The sequence below is a fragment of the Chionomys nivalis genome, chromosome 13, assembly GCF_950005125.1.
Source record: "Chionomys nivalis chromosome 13, mChiNiv1.1, whole genome shotgun sequence".
NCBI lineage: Eukaryota > Metazoa > Chordata > Mammalia > Rodentia > Cricetidae > Chionomys > Chionomys nivalis.
In genome coordinates, this window is record NC_080098.1 from 9,189,070 (window position 1) to 9,201,922 (window position 12,853).

A 12,853-nucleotide genomic window follows, 5' to 3' on the forward strand; every position below is an offset into this window, starting at 1 on the left:
CAGGTTCGTCCCAAGACCCCGCAGCCTTCCCTGGCTGGAGACCCCGCAGCCTTCCCTGGCTGGAGACCCCGCAGCCACTCTTCCCCTGTCCGAAGCCCTTTCGGAGATCCCGCATTCTCCCTTGGTCACCTTGGTCCCCCACACCTTGCTGTCGCCCCTCTGCCAAATGTGATGAGTCTAGTACCCAGACAGCTGCGAGAGGAATGGGCAGGGAAAAGGCGCTGGGAAAGGAAAAGCGGGATGTGTGAGGGTGGGGTGGGGGTGATTATGTCAGTTCATCCTAGAGGGTGTGCCTTTTATTTATTTTTAAAAAATGTCACGAGTCACATTTATACAGACCCCTCAATCAGGTGCAGGGAGTGAGTCTAAGGGTTTGATAGAATTCATCTTAAAAATCTTTTAATTGAAGGTTTGGAAATCCGCGTGCTTGGCGGTTTTCAAGTCGGGTTTTTCCTCCTCATCATCATATTTACTTCCGCTTTAGGATAATGTATACTCGTTATTATAAAGCACGAATGATTCATAGGGAAATTCATTGGGAAAATGTCTTATAGTTATCTTCCTCCAAATGTTATTGGATTGTTGGATTGACACTCAGTAATGTCATAGTGGTTGCTTTATTTTCTTGACATTTCTTTCTAAGACGAGTTAGTGTAGAGAAGAATATGAATAAAAAAGATTAGCAGACATTATTTAGTCTTTAAATACAATGTGAAATTGCTTACTAATTTATCTAGAAATTCTTGGCATTTTGACTATGACAGATGCTTGCTTGTGTTTATTACTGATTGTAAGTGAATTGTATGCAGTAGTTTGTGGTCTCATGATTGTGTAAGAACTAACAGTTTGCAGGAGATGCAAATGAAGTAGTAGATTTCTTTGTATCGGAGAAGACTAGAAACTCACTTCTGGTTCATAAGGCAAGACCGGAGCAGTCTTTGAGAAGTTAGGGTTAGGTTGCTTGAGACCTGCAGTATGTAAACGTGCCTTCCGTGTGATTATCATTTTCAAGAGCCAGTAGTTTCTGTGCTAGCACATGCTTTAGGTTTTATTCTCAGAGGGAGATACTGTTTTGAGAATTGTTTGAATATTTGTCACTGTCCATATTAGTAACATTTAATCTGGAGCAGTCCTCCAAGGAATTTGTCTTCATGCTTTCTTTTCCAACCTTTGACTTTGGTGATCTGCCGATACACTTGTTGAATGCCTGCTGTGCCTACTGTGTTACTTGTTTTTGAAAACTATATATAGCTGATTAAAACCACATTTTAAGGCCTGGAGGAATGGCTCAGTGGTAAAGAGCAGTTGTTGCTTTTGAAGAGGACCTTGTTTCAATTCCCAGCACCCTCATGGTGGTTCACAACCATCCTTAAGGACTTTTCCAGGGACTCATGGGCTTTTCTCACCCCTGGGGGCACCAGACACACACGGTCTGCCTATATGCATGCAGGCAAAACACTTAAAAAATGAGTAAATCTAATAATAGATACATTAAATACACTTTAAGATCTTACAGAAATGTGGATATAGTGTAAAGATAGAAAAGTGATCTTATATTTTATAGATACTAAAAAATGTGCAAGTTATTTTAGCTTGAAAAGCCTTGAAATTGCTGCATTTTGGGTTCACTGCACTTGTAACTCCAGCTTGTTTCCTGCACTGCAACTCCACCTCCAGGGGACCCAACACCCTCTTCTGGACTACATGGGGACCTGCACAAATAAGTGTATAGACACACCTACTTAAGCACAACCCATCTTAATTGATAATAGCCCTAATTAGGGTAAGTTGTTAATTTTTCTTTGCTTTGTATGTGTTTGTTCTCAGACACACCTCATTCTAGCCCAGGCTGTTGGAACTGTTTAGCCTCCAGGTGCTGTGATTGGAAGTATAGCTACTCTATTTTTGTGAAAAAAGTTTATTAAGGGGACAGGGTCTCATTATGCAGCCGTGGCTGGTCTGGAGTCCAGGCTGGACTACAGAGATTCACTGTCTCATCAAAATTATCATACCTACTGTGAGATATTAATTTTGCTGTGTGAGTTTTATCATGATAATTATTTTGTTGTTTCCTTATATCTCGAGAATTCAGGCCTGTTCTGCTGAGAAGTTGAGGGAGTATTTGCAGTGCTTTGTGCCCTGCTGAGTTTAGTTCTTAAGTGAGTCATTAAAAGCCAAATTTATTAAAAGATTTCTTAAGTTGCCTTAAAAAGGATGGAGTTTAAAAGTTATAAATAGGGCTCGAGAAATGGCTTAGCAGTCAAGAGTACATGTTACTCTCACAGAAGATCAGACCAGAGTTCAGATCTCAGCACCCACATCAGCTCAAAATGCCTGGAACTCCAGCTTCAAGGGCTCTCATGCTGCTTCTGGCATCTGTGGGCATATGCTTACACACACCACACACACCACACACACACACACACATATCTTAATGTTATAGGGAGGTGGGGTGTGCTGTGCATACCTTTAATCGCAGTGTTTAAGCAGCAGAGGCAGGCGGATCTCTGAGGCAAAGCCTGCTCTACAGAGCAAGTTTCAGGACAGCCAGGGCTGTTACACAGAGTAACCCTGTCTTGAAAAATCAGACAAACAAAATATTAAAATTCTCAGCTATTTTTATATTGGTGTTTAGGAAAGCCTTTGCTGTTTCTGTTTGGTGTAAGATTGAGTACATTTTCTCCCCCTGGTAGATTTACCCTAGGAACATTGAGCCTTGAGCATAGATAACTTTAGAGTTATTACTGTTTTGACCTTGGGGGACTAGGAAGGAAAGAAAATTAAATGAGCAGTAGATATAAAGGAAAAGTTGCTGGGATGAAGATTGTGCTGGCTCAGGAAAGGCTAGAACGGTCTTTGAGAAGTTAGGGTTAGGGTACTTGAGACCTGCAGTATGTAAACGTGCCTTCCACGTGATTATCATTTTCAAGAGCCAGTAGTTTCTATGTTACTGTTCCAAGGAATTGGTCTTCATACTTTCTTTTCCAGCTTTTGCCTTTGGTGATCCTAGAACTTCACTTTCTAATTTTTCTGGCTAAAATTTTATCAACTTCATTTGGACTGGCAAATGCTTTTTTATAAAAAAGTATTTTTATTGATTTAAATTATGTGTGTTTCTTGCTCTGTATATATGTTTGTGTGCATGCATCACCAGAAGCTCCTGCAAATTACATTTTAATTCTTAGTCTTACATGCTAATGTGAAATAATCAAGCTCTCATAACATTTGCTTCATTAATGCACATTAATTTTGGAAAGGAGGTAACTTTTGATACTCAGGAATAGTTTGAGGTTGGCAGAAGCTTAACTGTTGGTATTGTACAGTTTATGCTTGTTTATAAGTGGTATTCATTGTTAAAAGTGCTATTCCTGCTTTAAACTTTTTATTTTGAAATGGGGAAGGTGGTAAACACCTGTAACCCAACACTCAGGAAGCTGAGGCAGGAGGATCATAACTTTCACATCAGAAATTTGAGACTAATCTGCCTAGCCTTCACAGCAAGACTTCATGTAAAAAATCTAAAGAAACTTAAAAAAAGTAGTGTTTGAAAAACAGTTTCATTATGTTGACTAAGGAGATTGGCCTCAAACTTCTGGGCCCAAGTGGTCGTGTTTGTGTTCGTTTGTGTTCTTGTGTGTGTGTCCACCAATGCTTGCTTTCTCTTCCTCCTCTGCTTCTGCTTTTCCTTTTGTTGTGTGCCCTTTCCTCCTCATCTTCCTCTTGTTCTTCCTCCCGGACCACAGACAAGCCATCTAGGTTCAGAGACATTAGATATCTAAATAAAGTTCAATAGCTAGTAATAATTCCTGGAACAAACATGAATCTTCAGATTCCAGTACTAAGTTCCTTTTAAACTTGAATTGGTTGCTTTCTGCAAGAAGTTTCCTCAAGAAGAATGTGTGAGCTTAGCAGTGGTGACACACACCTTTGATTCCAGTATTTGGGAGACAAAGACAGGTGAATCTCTGAGTTTGAGGCCAGCCTGGTCTACAAAGTGAGTTCTGGACAGTTAGGACTGTTACACAGAGAAACCCTGTCTTGTGTGAAGAAACTAATTAGAGTAATGAAGGGTAACATAGGTGTCCTTCTTTGACCTTGCATGCTCAATTCTTCTCCGTGGTTTGGCCTAGATTTGCATCCAGCCTACATATATACTCTTGTGTGTATTACGTTCTCTCATTTCTAGATTACAGTCTAAGTTCTGCGAAAATATTTTTTAAAAATTGCATTTACTATTTGTGTGTTTGTACACATGTGCCACTGTCAATTTATGGAGATCAGAGAACAACTTGTAGGAGTTAATTTTCTCTTTCCACCTTAGAAATCCTGGGTATTGAACTCACAGGCTTGGAGGCAAGCACTTTTACCTGCTTAGCTATCACACTGACCCGAAATTTTTACATTTTCCTGATGGAGGAGTTAATTTCATTGGTTAATAAAGAAACTGCCTTGGCCCATTTGATAGGCCAGTCCTTAGGTGGGTGGAGTAGACAGAGCAGAATGCTGGGAGAAAGAAGCCGAGTCAGTGAGTCGCCATGATTCTCCCACTCCAGACAGACACAGGTTAAGATCTTCCCTGGTAAACCAGTTTGTGGTGCTACACAGAATATTAGAAATGGGTTAGGTCAATATGTAAGAGCTAGCCTGTAAGAGGTTAAAACTAATGGGCCAAGCAGTGTTTAAAAGAATACAGTTTCCGTGTAATTATTTCGGGTAAAGCTAGCTGGGTGGCGGGACGCAGCCCCGCAGCTCCATACAACATTTTCCTGTTGTGGGAGCTGCAGGCTGCGTTCTTACTGCCCAGCTCCCGTCTGCCTGGCTAGCTTATGCCCCAAAATAACAACACACAAACTGTATTCATTTAAACACTGCCCATTATGTCTAGCCTCTTCTTGGCTAACTCTCATATCTTGCTTAACCTATTTCTAATAATCTGTGTAGTACCATGAGGTGGTGGCTTACTGGGAAAGACTTAGCATAACTGACCTGGTGGCTGGCTCCATGGCATCTGATCTGGAGAGCAGAGGCATGGCATCTGCCTCACTTCCCTCCTTCCCAGCATTCTGTTCTGTCTACTCCACCCACTTATGTTCTGACCTATCAGGCCAAGCAGGTTTTTTTATTAATTAACCAACGAAACAACAGATAGATAGAAGACCCACATCATTTCCTACATAATAGTTTTTAGGACATAGTGATGAGAAAGTGTGTACAGCATATGGAGATTCCTTTAAAAAATAGTTTGGCTCAGCTGTAGGTTTAATACATGATTGTTGAACACACAGATAAGGAGAACCAGTCCTGATTGATCCTGCTTATTGAGGATCAATAATCTGTTATAATGTCTTCTAGTTTGTGTTTACTCCTTATAAACAGTCTGTCATAGGGAGTGCCCTTGTACAGATGAGGAATTTAAGACTCAGAAGAGTGAAATAAGTTTTGGTTGGCCGTACTATTAATGACTCAGATTCCTCAGCTGTGACAGACTCCATGGGTGGAATAGTTTGTGTATCAGTTTTTAGGAGTATTACTGCAGTAGGTAGACCTGTTGGACAGGTGTCGGAGCCTCTCAGATCCTGCGCTAGTCTTAAAATGCATTCGAAGTTTTTAGCTGCAATCAGAAGAGCAGGTAGGTATGTGGTATGGAGATTTGCCAATAAGTCTTAGGCTAGCTTTTCACTGAGCTCAGCAGTTAGAGTAGACTGCTTTTCCAGAGGACCCAAGTTGATCCCTATCAGGAGGCTCACATCTCCTGTAATTCTCTCCAGCTCCAGGGAGCTCTCATGCCTCTGATTTGTATAGGTACCTGCACTCAATTGCAAATGCTCAATATACAGGCACATATACATACACATGATTTAAAACAATAAAAAAAAAATCTTAGCTGGGTATGGTGGTGCACACTTTTAATCCTAGCACTAGAGAGGCAGAGGCAGGCAGATCTCTAGGAGTTTGAGTCCAACCTGGTCAACATAGCAAGTTCCATGGCTACCTAGTGAGAGCCTATCTCAATGTGTGTGTGTGTGTGTGTGTGTGTGTAGTGAGATCCTATCTCAATATATGTGTGTGTGATACTCCAATCAAGACTTTTCAGATATTCTCAAATTTACATTGAACTGAAATTTTTATGTTTTTTATATGTACACTGTTCTCACTGAATTTATAGAATGATATTTCCATAGTCTAATATTAGATTCAACCTCTTACCCCAGTTTTTTAAATGTACTTTTTGTTGACTCACAGCTATCTAGGTCTTAGTATTTAACTTCACTAAGAGTAAGTATGTACTGTAAACAGCCGTATCCTGGAGGAGCTAAGCGTGTCTTCTAGGACACAAAGAAGTATAGAGAAAGTACAGTGTAGAAGAGGAATTAAGAGCCTGGTGTGGTAGTACTTGTTTTTAATCCCAGCATGAGGGAGGCAGAGCCACATAGATTTCCTGTGAGTTTGATGCTAGCCTGATCTACAGTCTTTGTGTAGGGCCTGTCTTAAAAAAGAAAGCCAGACCACGACTAATCAGACGAGTACACACACAAAAAAAAAACCCAAAACAAAACAAAAAAACCCAAAAACTTTCAATATTAAAATTACAAACGGAAAAAGAGTAAACATTAGTTTTAATACAAGCTTCCAGACAATAGTTTGCACTAAAATATACTCAGTAAGTCTCTTTGGGATTATTACTAGCGAGAACTGATGGAACTTTTTAAAAATTTTTTAAAAAATATTTTTATTTATTTTTATGTGGAGGAAATGTTCTGCTCTAGGTTTTGACCCATCGTTGCTTGCCTTTGTGCCTGTGATGAGGCAGCACATTGCAGTGGAAAGTATGTAGAAACTGACCCTCAACTCATGATGGCGGGGCGTGTTAGTCAGGGCTCTTAGAGAAAGACTCAATTGCGTGAACATGAATTTCAAAGGGAACACAGTATGGGCTGTGTCTGCTCTGGAGAAGCTTCACACTAAGTAGCTGCCCAGCCCACAGGATCGACTGCCCCAGCAGTCTCAGTGCTGGAAGCCTGGAGTATTCCTGGAGAGCAGTGACTGTGGTTGAGGAGGCTGTGGTCTCTTGTTAACACAGGATGCAGCAGCAGTGAGTAGTACCAGCGGGCTTGATGGGTTCAGCAATAAAGAGCAAAGATGGACTTTTCTCTCAGACCTCTGTGTATCTGGGTCACTGCCGGGAGGTGCTGTTCGTTTTAGGGAGGATCTTTCCCCTCAGTCTTTTCAGAGTGCAGCATTGAAAGGGTAGTAGTAAAAATAACAGTTAATGAATTTTGATGTAAAAAGAAATAGCTGACTTGATAATTTTAATAGTATATACTTATCTTTAGAAAGAAGACTTTGAGATTGTTTTTTGTGGTATCATTATGTTGACTCATCTACTCTTACTCTTGGCTCTACTAATTTTTTTCACTTAGAAAAATTTTCAGGATTAATTGATAGTGTATCAGTGTTTGTAAGAGAATCTGAGAGCAAATAGAACATCCAGGAAGGGTAATGTGTTATTGTTGGTAAGTGTACCGTGATGGCTACTACCTGTAAATCCTGTCACTTAGGCTGTGGTAGGAGGATCATCACCAGTTCATGGCAGTCTGTGTTACAGGGTGAGTTCCAGGCAGCCTAGCCTAGACTAGAATGGGACCCCGACTCAAACAAATGCCCCCCCCCAAAAAAAGCAACTACAAAGCAAGTAACTTCTTTCTTCCTCTATCCCTCTTTTTCTTCCTCCCTTCTATCTCTCTCTTCCCTCTTATGTAGCCCAGGCTGGCCTCTAACTTGTTAGGTAGCTGAGAATGACCTTGAACTCCTGATCTTCCTGTAGCAGCTGTGCTTGGTTCCTCGCAACTGTGTTGTCCTTCAACTTGTTCCCGCCCCAAACTACTACTAGTTGACCTGACAGGTTCTATTATTATTATTTTTTTCCTTTTCCTTTTCATCAGGTAGGGGTGTGTATGTGTGTAGGGAGGGAGGGAAAGAGAGTTGTGCGTGTGCCAGTGTCCATTTCAAGAGTTAGTCTGTTCCTTTCACCGTGGGTTCTGAGAACCTGGTTTTCAGTTTATTATGCTTTCACTGGCCAGCACTTTCCCCGGCTGCACCATATTCAGTCTCTCAATTATTTTTAAATGACTTAAAATGATTTTTCTTTTATTGGGGCTGGGTGGGGGGATTTGTTTCTTTGTTTGTTTGGTTGAGACAGGTCTCATCTTGTAGCTCAAGCTGACCTAAAACTCAGGGCACCCTCCACCCTTTATCTCCCGAGTGCTGCTTGCTGGGACAGTGGTGTGAACCACCACACCTTTTAAAAATGGAATATAATGCTCCAATATGAGGAGAGGCGGCACTGGAGAATGTCTCCCAGCTGACTCACTAAGTGAGTCACTTAAAAAAAAGAAAAAGCAGTCTGTTGGCCTTCTGGCCTGCTTCACAAGAAGGAAATCATGCCTGGTTCTGGAAACCGAGCCAGCTCCCCAGAGCTGGTGAAGTCATGGGTCTTGGAAGAGCACCTATACCCACCCCTTTCTAAACCAGCACAGTCCCTAACTACATTCCAAATAATTTCTTCATACAATATATTTCGATCATATTATCCTTCTCCCCCAACTCTTTCAGATCCATTTTATGTCCTGACCAGTGTGTGTATATGAGCAGGGCACCTCCAAAAGCAAAAAGCAAAAGAAAAGGAGAATATCAAAACAACAACAAAAGATCCTAGTAAGGCAAAAAATGACAACAAAACAAAACAAAAGGTGAAAAAACCCCACATGGAGTCTGTTTAGATTTTTGTGTTGGTAAACTTGGTCAACTACTCTTGGGCCTGGACTTGCCCTGGAGTATAGTTGATATACCCAGTAAAACTTGATTATAGAAAATAGATTTTCCTTTTCTCAGCAGGTTTCAATTGCAAATAGCCTCTTAGTTTGTGTGGAACTTTGTCCATTTCACTTTCCCTTTTGTTGGCTCTTTGACTGGTTTGATACTGTGTAGGTTTTGTGTGTGCCGTCACAGTCTGAGTTCTGTATCAGCCTGCTGTGTCTGGAAGACACTGTTTCCTTGGAGTCATCTGCCACCTCTAGCTTTTACCAGCTTTCTAGCTCCTCTTTTGAATAGGTACAGTTCACATAGATACATTCTAAATATTGATCTTATTTGTAGTCCTCACCTCTCAACAAGGAAACTTCTCTTTGCAAAAGAGGCGCATTACAGAAAATGTCAGTATTTGAGTGCCCAGTTCCAACGGTTACATCTACAGCACAACTCGTGAGCCTAAGGCTCGGGATCATTGTAGAGGAGAGGGTGCAAAGATTGAAAGAGCCAGAGGAACAGGAAGTTTGATGTGGGATTGTTTCTTAGAAATGGCAGAAGCTACACTCGTGAAGTCTCACCAACACGCCTGCCTACAAGTGACCAGAACAGCTAAGGGGAACAAGAAGGGGAAAGCCAACAAGGCCTCAACTCCAGGCAAAAAGGAAAACAAAACAAACAAAAACCCCAAACCTACAGGCAGTTAAGGAATTGGGGAGAAATAGTCTTCTTCAGAGAAGAGCCACTTCTGTGTCCTCTAATTGGTTATCAAATACCAAAGGGCCAGCCCTGAAAACATACATACAAGTAACATAAGGACTAAACAGGTTGTATTTATGTATTTACGAATACACACACATACAGAGACTCCAACAATGAAAGAAAAAGAGGCCATGAGTTTGAAAGAGAGCAAGGTAGGCTGTGAAGGTGGGAGGGTTTGAAGGGAAAAGGGCAAGGTGGAAACGGTAGAACTTTCCTTTTTCCCCCCAAGACAAGGTTTCTCTGTGTAGCAGCCCTGGCTGTCTGGAACTCGCCATGTAGACCAGGCAGGACTCAAAACTCACAGAGGTCCACTTGACTCTGCCTCCCAAGTTCTGGGATTAAAGGCGTGCGCCACCACCGGCTATAACTGTACTCTTACAAAAATAGAAAAGAAAAAAAAGCAACATGTTTTTGTTGTAAGACAAAAAGTGCTTGGAGCAGTCACAGTCTGTCCCTTAACATCAGTTACAGTCATTAGGCCTTGTGTTTTAGACGAGCTGTGGCAGGGTCATAGTCCCTATCCTGGGCCAGCACTCTTCCTCTGACATGTGATAGTAAAGCCTGGTCCCAGTATTTCAGACAGCCCTGGCTGGGACTGTTCCTGGCATGATTATCTCAAGTTGTCTTGGCTGGGGGTGTTGGGAATGGGGGTGGTCAGACAGCTAGTGCCAGCTTATGGGTGCACACCTGACTCTTAAGTAACTTGCTTTGGTTATTTTTCTGTTTTTGTTTTGTCTTTTGTGCCAGATCGTCTGGAACTGGAATTATGAATGGTTGTAAGCCATTATCTGTGTGCTGAAATCTGAATCTGGGTCCTCTGCAAGAGCAACAATTGTGCTGAATTGCTCCAGCCCTCCACCCCACACCTAGCTTTTAAAGAGACTCTTAAGCTTGCCTAATTTATATCCACTGCATTAGCTGATGATTAGACACACTTGCTAAAAGTTCCCAGTTATCTCCTTCTTATCCACATTGAGCTTCTGTTGGTGCTATTGTACTTTTAAAGTAGAAATCTGTGCTGATGAGATGAGATGGCGCATTGGCTCAAAGAACTTGCTGCCAAGCCTCATGACCCGAGGTGACCTTCGGATCTGTGTGGTGCATTGAAATGATTTACTCCCACCAGTTGCCCTCTGACTTCCACATTTACACTATGGTATGAATACATGCAAACAAATAAATATTTTTAAGAAAGGATGGTGAGCTGGGCTCAGTGCTGCACACATTTATCTCAACACTTAGGAGGCAGAGACAGGTGGATCTCTGTGATTTCAAGGACAGCCTGGTCTACATAGTAAATTCCAGAACAGCCAGAGCTACCTAGAGAAACCCTGTCTCAAAACAAAACAAGCCAGGCAGTGGTGGCCTGTACCTTTAATCTCAGCACCCAGGAGGCAGAGGCTGTGGATCTCTGTGAGTTCAAGGCCAGCCTGGTCTACAGCGTGAGTTCCAGGACAGTCAAGGCTTCATAGAGAAACCCTATCTCAAAAACCCCAAAACCAAACTAAACCACAACAAAACAAATCACTGTCTGCTTAAAATTCACTAAGGATTTATCATAAATATACTGCTGTAGTTTGAATTATGTTACCCCTTCAATATTCATGTTGCTGGGGCCTTGGGAGGTGCTTGTCATGGGGGTTCTGTCCTCATAAATGAAGTTACTACTCAAGGTTTAGAGGGAGTGTGTTTGGCTTGTTTGAGACTCACTATATATAAAATAAATGTCTACGGCTTGACTTTTGGGTGGTCTCAGATTTTAAAACTGAAATAAGAGCTGGAGAGGTGGCTCAGTAGTGGTTTTGCTGTTTTTCCAGAGGACTCAGGCTCTTCCCAGCACCCACGTGATGGTTTACAGCTGTGTGTTCCAGGAGACTGGAGCACCCTCTTCTGGCCTCTGCAGGCACCATGCACACATGGACACACACTCTTCCACATCAAATACATTGTTAAATTAATTTCTGTTATTTATGTATTACCTGGTCTGTGATATTTTGTCATAGCAACGCGTATTAAGACCACAGTGAGGTCTGGGAAGGTCTGTATATAATAGTTGGATTTACCTCATTGTTCTTATCTTGCCTGCCATATTGATTTTCTTAGTTACCTTTCAATTGCTGTGATACAACACCATGACCAAAGCAACTTATGAAAGAAAGAGTTTATTGGGGACTTATAGTTTCAAAGGATGATTTTGTGTCCATCATGGTAGTATGATGGCTGGCAGGCAAGCAGGCATGGTGCTGGAGCAGTAGCTGAGAACTTGCATCTGTGATTTATAAGCAAGAGGCATGCGTACATATACACACACACACACTCTGAATGAGATTTTGAAATCTCAAAGCCTGCCCACAGTGATACCACACTTCTCATAAGACCATACTTTAACCAACTGGACCAAGTATTCAAATATATGATTACATGATTCTGTGGGTATCATTCTCATTCAAAGCACCACATTGGCTTTCAGTTTTCCTATTTTTCTGTTTAAACTCACTTTTATATCTTAGTTAATGTTGTTCTCTGACTGAGAAACTTTGTTTCTTTTGATGGATATTATGTACTAGTGCTTTCCTTGTCTAGATGAAAAGTTGTCATACTCTTTCATACATTAATACTTGCTTATTGTGTCTATTCTGGGCTCCTGAGATAAGAGTGACTTAGACAAAGACTGTGCCCTTAGGAAATTTTCAATTAGGGGGACATGTACATGCATGTACATGTACACAACCAAAAAACCGGAAATGAACTAAAAGCTGCTCATTTCAAATAGATCCGTAAGCAGTAAGATGGGAGCTAGAAGATCAGGATTTGGAAGGACGGACTTCTTTAGCTTTGCGGTTATTTTTTTATTTTTATTATTTTTTTTTTTTTTTGGTTTTTCGAGATAGGGTTTCTCTGTGGCTTTGGAGCCTGTCCTGGAACTAGCTCAGTAGACCAGGCTGGTTTCGAACTCACAGAGATCCGCCTACCTCTGCCTCCCGAGTGCTGGGATTAAAGGCGTGCGCCACCATCGCCCGGCTAAGCTTTGCGGTTATTATTACTCTTTGAAAATAACTTCCTTTTTGCCTAAATATTTTTTTATGTATGAGTGCCGAAATGTGTGTAATGCCTGCAGAGGCCAGAAGGGGGCACCAGCTTCCCTGGAACTGTGGTTACAGGTGGTTGTGAGCTGCCCAGTGTTGATGCTGGGAATAGAAGAACCTGGGTCCTTTAGAGGAGTCATGCCTTTAACCACTGAGCCCCTGTGAAAGTGACCTTCAAGCAGAAATTTGCAGGATTCAAA

The 12,853-nt window shown here is 41.6% G+C and overlaps 1 protein-coding gene across 12 annotated transcripts in view; it reads left to right on the top strand.

The window, feature by feature from the left end:
• The window catches only part of Abi1 (abl interactor 1), an 85,585-nt gene that overhangs the window by 829 nt on the left and 71,903 nt on the right, over positions 1-12,853 (top strand). The window lies entirely within an intron of this gene.